Consider the following 12,595-nt stretch of genomic DNA (forward strand, 5'->3'; position numbering starts at 1 on the left):
AGTGGTGGCCTTCCTGTTGCTGCGGTACCATGGTGTGCTCAGAGCCCGTAAGATCGTTCTCATGGGAGTACACGTGTTCTCCTTGGGGCTAGGCATTGCCACATCCCAGTTGTCGAGTAGTTCTGCCGGCTACAGGACTACCACTGCGGTGAGTTGGGCCTTGTACAGAAGGGGTACTTCTCTCCCTCCTCTATCTCGGTGCTCAGGTGCTTAGAGTAGTAACACATGGTGCCAGAGCCTCTATGGTAGCGAACATTAACGCTACATGGTACGAGGTGCATTTAGTGCCCTCAGTACTTGGTGTACGCGGTGCTCGGTATGCACAGTGCACCTAGTGCACTCATGTTAGTACCTCTACCCCGTAGTACGATTATGCATGGTGCGTCACAGTACACAGTGCGCACAGCGCTTGGAATGCACAGTGCAAGCAGTGCACAAGCTGCATGTTGCACTTGTTGTGTAGCCACTGCTCTCCTAGTGTATACCTTACCTATGTCGCGGTGCACAAGGTGCACACGGTACTCGCCGCATGGTACGCAGTATTACTGTTTTAACACTCTGGATTTTTACACTACATTAATGCTTCCAGTGTTTAACGCAGTGCGAGCAGTGCTTTGGTGCTATGCACAAAGTCAGGCCCATGTCGGGGTCTTGTCTCTGTATAGCCTGTAACGCTGTCATCCCGCAGGAGCATAAACATACCCTTTGTGAGCGGTACCTGGGTGTTCTTCATGCCACTGCTGCCCTTGAAAGAGAAGTGGCATGCAGTGTCTGTGCGGCCCTTCAGCCTTGCGTCCTCTACGGACGGACTGTCAGCGGCTCTGGGTGCCCCAGACAGCATGTACCAGGACATACTACTCGAGGTACTTTCTGGTACCCAAGAAAGATGATGGCTGTTGCCCCATCTTAGACTTGAGGCTTCTGAATGGGTTCTTAAAAGAAAGGAGTTTCCGAATGCTGAATCATGGTCACATCCTCCAGTCTGTCCGACCGACTTATGGGACGAATTCTTTCATGTTTCCATTCGCCCAGAGCACAGAAAGTACCTGCACTTTTCCTTTCTAGGAAGCCTGTACAAGTTTGTTTTGCTGCCATTTGGCCTTTCCCTGGCTCTGCATACATTTTCAAAGTGCCTGGATGCTATCCTGGCTCCCCTGCAGCTGCAACTCAGATCACAGAGTTGCAGCTGTCCAGGGTTGCCTCATCCTGTTTTATCAGGGATTGCAGGTCACCCTCAGATTGTGCCATCTCAGCCATTCAGCTGGGTTTGTTTTCTTCCAGGGCTGAGCGGCACAAATGTGCTTATCCAGACGGACAACAGTGGTGGCGTATTTCAACTACCAGGGTGGTCTACAGTCCCCGGTGTTGCATTGCATAGCTTTCAAGTTACTGACATGGGCTCAAAGGAATCTGCTGTCCCTATGGGCGACACATGTTCCCGGCACAGTGAATTGTGCAGCGGACCTCCTCTCCAGGAGCAGCCCGCATCCATCGGAGTGGAAACTCCACCTTCATGTGGTGAAGCGCATTTGGGAACGGTTTGGGAAGGTGCAGGTTGATCTCTTCACTTCTGTAGAGATGACGCATTACCCCCTGAGGTACTCCCTCCACCTCTTAGGTGGTCCACTCGGCATAGACGCCCTAGCACACAAATGGCCGAAAGCGATTTTATACGCTTTACTGTCCATACCGCTGCTCCCGGCTTTTCTCGAAAAAGTCAGGTTGGAGAAGTTGTCAGTTCTTTTAGTGGCCCAGGAGAATATGGTTTTTGACCCTGTGCCAGCTGTTGCATGGCCACCCTTGGGAGATTCCAATTCGTTTGGATCTCCTCAGTCAGGCGAAAGGCTCTCTTTGGCACCCAGAACCAGGCAGGTTCCAGTTATGGGTCTGGCCCCTGAAAGGAACTGCTGGCTAGCCCTAGGGCTATGAAAGCGGTTGTGGAAATGATGTAGACGCTAGGGCAGACACCACTAGGTCATTATATACCTGTAAGTGGAAGTATTTTCAAACTTGGCATCTGGCTGGGAACCATGATCCCATTACCTGACCTATGCCAGTCATTTTGCAGTTTCTGAAGAACTGCTCGATGCTGGAAGGTCACCTTCCACCTTGAAGGTGTATTTAGCGGCTATCTCTGCTCGCTATGTCCCCGTAGATTCTATGTCTCCAGGTGCATATTTTTTGGCTACCCATTTCCTTAAAGGCGCATAATGATTATGCCCTCCTAGGAGGACTGTTCTCCCCGAATAGAACTTTACTATTGTTCTAGAGGCTCTCACGAAGGCCCTGTCTGAGCCCTTACACTCCATAGATCTGAAGTATCTGTCTATGTAGACAGCCTTCCTTGGCTATCACCTCCGCTAAATGGATCAGTGAACTGCAAACGGTGTCTATACTCAGATCCTGCGTGCTTATTTGGGAAGATGGCAGTAGGGTGTCGTTGCGCACCAACGCTGCTTTTGCTTCTACGGAGGATGAGCGATTAAATTTCCTTATGTGACCTGCTGTAGCTACTGTGCGTAGCAGGTGGGACACAGGCAGTGCTGTATTGTTTTGATTTAGGTTGCTAAAATCTAGTTTGCAGAATTGGACGTAAAATACCAAAAATGATCAACAAAGAAAAATAAGCTAAGTATATTTTGGCTGAGGAATGTGTCAAGACATTTCCTAAAGAAACTGTACATGCATTTGTGACTATGATCAATATGATCAATCACTATTTAGCTTCAGAATCACACATTAAACAAAAGGCTACTACAGAGGCTGCTGAACAGAATATAAAATAAACAACATCTTTCAGAAAAACTGGAAAGTCAGCACAGACAAAAAAGTATTCCTGTGTTGGTTGCAGCCAAGTTAAATCAGCACTACTGGTACAATCCAGCACAGTTACCTCCGTTCAAACAACCTGCTGTTTACTTTTTAAACGCAGTTAGAATTTTAGACCCGAATAGGCACGTTTTCTGTTTTGACTCGGTACTGATAAAATAAATTCCTGGATGGGACAAATAACATGACAACGAACGTGCTGTATATATGGACTTCATTAAAGAATGCCAGATACTTTTGGGTAGCCGAGTATTGGGACTGTTTCTAATTGATTTCCATATCTGTATAACTTGGCAGAGCTTTGCCCTACACTTCCATCCAGTTCAGTGGATGCAGGCGTGCAGTCTCAATGTATGGGCAAATCCACACCAGACAGAGAATGTCGGCAGCAACTGCTGGGAATGTTGCATGCTTGCCTTTTAACAAATGACAGCACTTTATTTTAGAAAGGAAGCAAGTACCACCATTTTTAGGCTTTTATAGTGCTATGAAATATTATCTAGGTGTATTTAATGTTTAAAGAAGTCCTCTAAATGTCTGTGAAATCCTAATCCTAACTGGATGACTTGGTCATGCGCATAAAACATCCTTTTTGCCGATGACATAACTGTAGAACTCCTTCAGCGCATACTGAAATTAATTTTTACAATTGAGCTTTGATTACCCGCGCAAGCTTCAATTCACAACAACAACAATAATAATAATAATAATAATAATAATAATAATAATAATAATAATTATTATTATTATTATTATTATTATTATTATTATTATTATTTTTATTTTCCCACTACGTTCGGTTTTTTTGCTTTTTAGTGACAGGCTCGTCAAACACCAGCCCCCATGAAACCAGACGCACCGTTTAAAACACAAGACGCATATCACATCATCTGATTGCAGGTTAACGTGATTTAATAGATGCAATGCAAAAATTCACTCAAACAACCACCCTAAACCAGTAGAGTATGCTTTTGCACTGCGAGACAGTACAGCAGCTACATATACAAAATTTCCTAACGACTGGGTTTTCAAGTTCAACGTTTACTCAAAAAATCGGAACAAATGGCGTCCCTACAGTACCTTAATCGGGACATGGGACAAAGCCCCTAATATCTGGACGATCCCAATATTATCAGGATGTCTGGTTACACTATATACCAGCACGATTCTGGTTTGTTTCAGTGTTTTGTGTCTGTCTGTTTATTTTGGCCACCATGCCGTTTTGTTTTGTGGAAAGTGTTTTGTTTTTGTTTAAGTATTTTATTTCATTTCATTTAATAAATATACGCACAGTGCTTCAACCCACAGTACTGGTGCCTGTGTTTCTTCCTGGTCTGATGTTACCACCAAGCCATCCTACCACACAATAAACAAACATTACAAGGGGTCCCATTGCTGTATCATTTTGGTCTTGCTGCGTGTACAGTGCTTGAACCCAATATAATTAAGAAACATCCCACACACTTCCACATTGAGGAAGGACTGCAATAAAACAAGCAGGAGGCCTTTAAAGAGATCTACACTTTATTATTATATTACATCAATGTTGATGGCAGTTATATACCAGATTACTCTGGTCTCACAAGCATTAAAGCATTGTAATGCTTTCATAAACTGACTGCAAAGAGAGAAAGCATCTGTATTAAATGTAAAGTTCAGAGCATGATACCCAATTTCAGCTGAGTGTGTGTGTGTGCGTGTGTGTGTGTGTGTGTGTGGAACAGTGTAGTACGAGGGAATTATACTGGATGTGAACAGGATTGTGAGAACAATTCCTCTATTTATAATAACACTTGATCAGGACATTCTTTAGCACAAGTTATTGAGATGATTACAATCTGGGGGTGTGTGGAGTTGCTGTTTCTCTTCATATGCCTCAGTTCCATTAGTCCCTGTGTATTCAGTGGATGAAGGTCGTGGTGATATGCTTTCTTTCTCTTTCATGATTCTAATCCTGGTAGCTCTGGTTGTGTATTGATAGCCATGGTGGGGGCTGCACTATAGATTTGAAATTCTGAATCAGGGTGTTTTCAGTCCTGTTTGGGATCTCGCGATGCTGAGCTGCTACAAGCAGGGCTGTGAACGTGTGAGTGTTTGTATTTCAGTGGCAGTCTGTCTGCAGCATGAGGGTAACCAGGTTAAACATATTTAACCAGCGGGGATCGCTGAGATAGTTTCAAAAATCATTCTGATTGGCACAGAGCACAGTGTATCACCCCAGCTCTGCAGGTAAGCTGCTTTGTAATCGACGACAGCACAGTCTGCATTGGAATACACTTCACCATAAAGAGAAACTCTGTTGTCTGGCTCTTTGTCTTTCCAGTACCTGAAATAGATTCATATTTAATTAATACCTTGCCATGATAAACCATACAGCACGAGAACTGGGACCAGTGCCTCTGACTCTTTCAAATGGACAGACAGCAGGCTAGTTCAGCTGCCTCTCATTCACGTCTTTCACTCTAGAGGAGGCCTGGGTTCCAGTCTTTTCACTTTCTGAAAACTGGGACTGAAGCCTTCAATTCAGATTGAGGTGGCACAGGAATTCACATTGAAACATTTCAATGAATAAATAAAAACATAAATACAGTGTATATTGTGCACCAGGGTGTTATTCACTTTCACTACAGTATAGAGTATAATGTTCTCACATTATTCGCTGGAGTATGTTCTCTACCCAGAGAAACTCTCCCTCTGTGACCGCATCAGAGAGTCCAATCCAAAAGAAATCTCTGATTGATCTCACCTGGCTCTGTATGAACTCCTAAACAAACCACAAACACAGTCAGATAGACTCATCCCTGACAGTTTTATTTTAGTTTAAAAACTAAATTACATTCCAGGGTAGACCGAATAAGATGTCCAAGTCACATTCATCAAACCTGAAACTAAATAAATCTGGAAGCAAAACAACAAAATCAGCGTGACCGACTAATCGATTAATGACTGGTATTGACAGACAATTACAATCAATACAAAGTATTAATATAATGCTATTTACTGCAAATGTTTCATAATGTCAGCTAATGTTGAATAAACATATATTTAATAAACATATATCTACTTACTTTTCAAACTGTACTTTGACAGTTTGAAAATATTTGCTTGCATGTAATTGGAAGTCAGCCAACGTGAGTAATTTAAAATATGGACTTAGTTTTTAGTGTTTTACGGGTGTGGGGGAGGGAGAGGTAACTAAAATGTAGGGTTTTTTTTTTTTAATCCATGGTGTGGAGGATGGGTTAAGTATATTGTACTTTTATGCTATTGTGACAGAGATCGAATGACGCTTGGTGTTAGATCTCCTTTCCGACCGGTGAGGGCACTAGAAAGAAGGAACAGTGTAACCTTAAACAAATGGCAAGGCAATTTAAACCAAAGGGTAGGTGGAAGTCGGCCGTTTAGGAAAGGGACGGATTTACAGCACCTAAACTCACTGACCCGGACGATAAATGGCGTGGCATCTGAGGATTGGAGGAGCGGATGCACTCGTTAACCTAGGGGTCATGGGCGAGGGTATAAATAGGGGGGCGTGGGTTTGTGATCTGTTTCTTTGCATATGGTTAAGCCAAATAACCAAGAAGGAGCCCGTCTTGTATATACGAAAAACCGTGAGTGTTCTGCTTGTCTGTGTACTAACACTGTTTGTCTTGTGTGTCGTTTTTCACCAAGAATACTGAGCACGATCTGGAGCTGCAGCCGCAGGCCAGCGTAAAACCCGAATATCACCACTCACCTTTTCCACTACAGGAACTGTCCTTTGCACCATGAGCACTAAAATCACACACTGTCGGAATTGTGTCTGTGTTTTGTGTTTTTGTGGGTGAAAGAAGTGGACTGTGGGTTACGGGTCAAACCCGTGGAGTTATAATCAGAAGTGATACACGCCGCTGTACCACTTCCAACATTATTATTATTTGCAGATTTGCTATAAGGCTCTGGACATTTAATTCATTTAATAAACACCCTTGCACCTGTACATTATCGTCTGTGTCATTTATCCACTCTGCACTGCACTCACCTGCACGTATTCACCACTTTGCCACAGCTATTCATCATTAATCGATGTAAGACCCTAGATTAAACATGGCAGGTTGGAAAGTAACAGTAAAGTTATTCATCGTACCTGCTCTGCCTCACTCTCTATAATCGCCAGATGCCTCCCCCATGGACACACAACTAGCCTGGCTGGAGTGCCAGCCCTTTCTATCAGTTGAGAAGTAGTAACACTTTCCATTGGACTCCATCCAATTCACTGGACAGGTTTTACAAACTCGCTCTGCACAATGAGAGAAAAAAAAAAAAAGCAGTGATAATATTTTATAGAAGCAGTTGCCTATAGCGATCCAATCTACAAGAAAACAGCAATCGCAAAGCTTTATTTAAAAAATAAAACAGAAGCCGACAAATCTATAAGTTCAATGAATAACTAATTATAATTTATTCATAAAAATAACTTTTGAGAACATTCTTTAACTCACAAGTTTAAGCTTTGTCACTTGGGGCCTTAATTACAATTTGTTCAGGTCTGTTTTTAAAGTGAATTTTGCTTAAATAAAAGTTACAGTTAATGAAAAAGTTTATTTGTTAGTTTTTAATTTTCTAAAGCCTGGTTTAACCAAAGAGAATGTGCTAGTCCTTAATGGTCCCTGATACAGTCCTTTTTGTGAATAGCTTCCTATGTTTTGTAATCCAGCATTAGCTGAGTAAAAAATAAGACAGCTCTAGAGAAACCACTGAAAATATACATTCATATTAGTAATAACTTTACAGCAAGAAAGGCTTTACTTTTCAAGGCATGGCTTTACTCCAGGCCTTACCTAACTCCTGTGTTACAAACCCATGAAATAAACAGGTTGAGAGAGAGAGTGCTTAAGAGAACCTGAATTACATGCTAAGCTGTGTGGTTCTATTGTCAAAACTAACAATGTTAATGTGAAAAATAAGCAGTTCAGGTTTGATCTAAATGACCTACTCATTATGGACTGAAGCATCTCGAGCTATAGACTTGAAGAAGGCCATTACTTACAAAGACATGAATGGACCAGCCCACCAATCACACTCCTTGAAAAAAGGAACCACTCACCCTTGGAAGAGGTGTCTGTGACGGGACAGTACTGGTCCAGTGCTGAGTATTTCTCTGAGATGTTGCTGTAGTTCTTCTCAAGTTCTGTATACAGGGATTGGATTTGTTTTCTCTCCACCGTCAAGTTAGAAACTGCAATGAAGAGCACTTTTGTTCAGAAAGCTGCACACACAAGCTTACTGTGACACTGAGCAATAATTGACACAGGACAGTATTTAATTAATGCTTAAGTGTTTGTTTAATAAACCACTGCCCCACCCTTCTTAGATACAGGCTTCATATTTAGGGTTTTAGGGTCTCTTTTGATGGGTTTGATAAAGGTTTGTAAGAACTGTTTTTAAACTTTATATATAGGGCTCCAAGGGGGAGTGAATTGAACAAGATTTGAGCTAGTAAGGAAGGTAAGGTACTAAGATACTATACGCAACACTCATATTATTCGTTACAGATTAGGAAGGAAAGTCAAAAGCCCCTTAGTAGTCCAACGGAAAGCCTAATTCAAAATAATATACCGGTACATATTAATAATTTATTATTTCTTCATTTAAAAAATATACAATTTTAATAAAGTTTTGGTTACAATGTATGTTAGGCTGCATGTATTACAAAAGTAAGTATCAGGACCCCGCTGAGCTTACTAACAATGTGCCTGCTCCAAGTCAATATTTATATATATATATATATATATATATATATATATATATATATATATATATATATATATATATATATATATCATGTGTTAGTGTGTTAGTGCGACTAGAAATATCGTCACTCTTAAGGATAATTTCCTGTTTGGTAAGGACAGCACAAACAGTTTAAAAAAAAAAATTTTAATAAATTCTGCTGGCGGATAAGACTCAGTGGAGCCTTTCAAAAGACTACAACTCCCCTAGTTCCTGGAACTCAGTGGATCTGTAGTGATGGGATTCTGGGAAATAAATGGGCAGTGTTTAGAGACAGTGTTGCCAGATTGGCCGGCTTCACGTCAAATTGGGCTTGTATTTTTTGTATTGTGCATGAAAAAATAGCTTTGATACACAACCTTTAGTGCTAACATCACTGTTACTAAACATTGTAACAATAACATGCATCAATATCTGTTGATATGACCCACATTGCATTGTGGGTATCATATTACTTTGGGCTATACGTAGCACTTTCTAAAAGGCACAGTCTGGTATTAAGATTGGAAATGAAAATTTGTTCTCAAGAGTTTTACTTGATTAAAGGAAATTAATGATTGATTCGTATTTCAGGCGAATGTTTAATAATTGCCAGAGACCCTAGTTTTCCTCAATACAAAAAAAAAAACAACAAAATGATCTGTTATCTCTCTCTCTCTCTCTCTCTCTCTCTCTCTCTCTCTCTCTCTCTCTCTCTCTCTCTCTCTCTCTCTCTCTCTCTATATATATATATATATATATATATATATATATATATATATATATATATATATATATATATATATATATATACACACACACACATATATATATATATACAGCTCTGGAAAAAATTAAGAGACCACTGCAAACTTTTCTTAAATCAGCATCTCTACATGTATGACAGCCATTCCATTCCAGTGTCTGTTGAATTCCAACACAGGCACACCTCATTCTACTGAATGAGGTACTGATTAGGGGATCACCTGAACCAAATCTTATTTAACGAGGAAAAGTATAAAAACCACTCCTGTGGTCATCACTATCCTCTTGCAATTGGACCAGCTGGATGGCAAAACAGTGCTAGTAGTACCTCAAAAGTAATTGGAATCAAAAAAATAACTATTGACCATGCCCAAAGAGTTGAAAAGGAAAGTTTTGAGTGAGGAAAAGAAGGGTTCAATTCTGGCTTTACTGGCAGAGGGATACAGTGAGCGTCGGGTTGCTTCCATCCTTAAAATTGCAAAGACGGCGGTTCATAAGAACAAGGTCAAGCAGCACACATTGGGGACAACAAAGCTACAGACCGGCAGAGGGCGAAAATGACTCTCCACTGACCAGGATGACCGCCAACTCATTCGAATGTCACTGAGTAACCTAGGGTGACATCAAGTGACGAACAAAAAGAATGGCAAACGGCAGCTGGAGTGAAGTGCACGACGAGGACGGTTTGAATCAGGCTCCTAGGGGCAGGGCTGAAGTCGTGCAAAGCTAGAAAAAAGCCCTTCATCAATGAGAAGCAAAAAAAAGCCAGGCTGAGGTTTGCAAAAGATCCATAAAGATTGGACCGTAGAGGACTGGAGTAAGGTCATCTCCTCTGATGAGTCCAATTTTCAGCTTTGCCCAACACCTAGTTGTCTAATGGTTAGACGGAGACCTGGAAAGGCCTACAAGCCACAGTGTCTCGCACCCACTGTGAAATGTGGTGGAGGATTAGTGATGATCTGGGAGTGCTTCAGCAAAGCTGGAATCAGGCAGATTTGTCTTTGTGAAGGACGCATGAATCAAGCCAAGTACAAGTTTGTCCTGGAAGAAAACCTGCTTCCTTCTGCTCTGACAATATTTCCCAACTCTGAGGATTGGTCTTTCTGCAGGACAATGCTCCATGCCACACAGCCAGGTCAATCAAGGTGTGGATGGAGGACCACCAGATCAAGACCCTGTCACGGATAGCCCAATCTCCAGACCTGAACCCCATTGAAAACCTCTGGAACGTGATCAAGAGGAAGATGGATGGTCACTAGCCATTAAACAAAGCCGAGCTGCTTGAATTTTTGCGCCAGGAGTGGCATAAAGTCACCCAACATCAATGTGAAAGACTGGTGGAGAGCAAGCCAAGACGCATGAAAGCTGTGATTGAAAATCAAGGTTATTCCACCAAATATTGATTTCTGAACTCTTCTTCAGTGAAAACATTAGTATTGTGTTGTTTAAAAATGAATATGAACTTATTTTCTTTGCATTATTCGAGGTCTGACAACACTGCATATTTTTTGTTATTTTGACCAGTTGTCATTTTCTGCAAATAAATGCTCTAAATGACAATATTTTTATTTGGAATTTGGGAGAAATGTTGTCAGTAGTTTATAGAATAAAACAAAAATGTTCATTTTACCCAAACACATACCTATAAATAGTAAAACCAGAGAAACTGATAATTTTGCAGTGGCCTCTTAATTTTTTCCAGAGCTGTATATAGATTATGGGAGCGCTGTCACAAATGAATCTAAAACCTGTCTTCCCTTGTACAAGGTGCAATCACCTTTTTTGAGTGAAAGATGTATGTGGCAGAGATAGATGTCTCTTTGATAGAAACAGTTTATTTTTAATCTTCCCACTGATGACGGGAATGTAGAAATGGAAGGTCTGCTAACAAGATTTAAGTTTTTGTAGGTATCAGGCTTTTAAAGACACACCTGTGGTGGCTTTGACAGATTCACTGAGAGCAGAAAGAAAGAAACTGACCCAAGACTGTGACAGCTACTGGAAGCAGCCTGATCTTTGAAATGCAAACTGAATGTTTGTGAAACTGATCATACTGTAAGATGGGCACATTTGGGGAGTCTGGAATGTAAGAAAAGTTTCCCTGCTAGACATGTCCCGATATCTTGCAGGTATCAATTAAAGGCTATTGTCTCTCATACCTGTGATGTGAAAAGATGGCTAGCTCGTCCTGTTGTCGCCTTCACAGAACCACTCAGAGCTGAACCAGAAAGGGAAGTTGAATCCTGCTGGAATAAAACTGATTTGCTTGACATAACTGGGATAATCTAAAATGAATGAATGAAGTACCCTACTTATAATTGCATTATGATATATTATTTTTGTTAGTATGCAATATAATTTGATATACCCTGTTATTAGTCAGTTGTATTATTGATTAACATTGTTGTTTGTAACCAGTAAGAATATTATTAGTGGAATTGGATGAAGTCTTTGTAGGAGAGTTAATTGCTAAAAGCTCATGCTGGCAAACTGAAGAGTCTCTCTTATCAGGAGGAAAGAATAATAAGAAGTCTACTAGTAGAAATGTTATAAAGATTTGAAACTAAGAGAATACAGTGCAGAAATGAACTTGAAGAAAAACTTAAAGGTGCCAGTCTGTGCCAGGCTATAGTAGGTTTGACAAAGAGAAGGTAATTCATTTTGGTAACCTTGTTTGTAAGGGCTAAGTGGGGGTAGTTGAAAGACTCCTAGCCACTAATGAAAGTTAGAATGGTTGGGAGGTTCTGAAATCCAAGATTTCTATAATAAATTATCTTTTACATGATAAGCAAAGCCTCATGGTACAAGAAAAAGGGAGTCATGGTAGACTAAACATGGCTTCATAAATCATAGAAATTAATAGATCACCTGGTAAAAACAAATCAGGGAGACCATGTTTAGATTTAGCAAGAACACCATATGCATGAAAAAGCTTACAGAAGGGTTTTCAGTTAATGATGAACTCGACAGAGAAGCAGACAGTTTGGAACCTGCCTGAATATGATTTTTGTAGAAGCACAGAGAGAGATCATGTTTAGTTTAGAGCACTGAATATGTAACATGGGACTGTTACATTCTAAATATATTTTTGATAGCCTAGATTTAAGAGAAACTAATTGGATTTATAATGGCTGACTTACAAGCTTGCTATGAAGCTCCTACCAGCCTTTATCCAACATGACTCTGTTTATTGCTAAATCACATCTATACATGTAACGAAGACAACCTATTAAGAAGGATGTCTCCTAAG

Source organism: Polyodon spathula, chromosome 13, assembly GCF_017654505.1.
Source record: "Polyodon spathula isolate WHYD16114869_AA chromosome 13, ASM1765450v1, whole genome shotgun sequence".
Lineage (NCBI taxonomy): Eukaryota > Metazoa > Chordata > Actinopteri > Acipenseriformes > Polyodontidae > Polyodon > Polyodon spathula.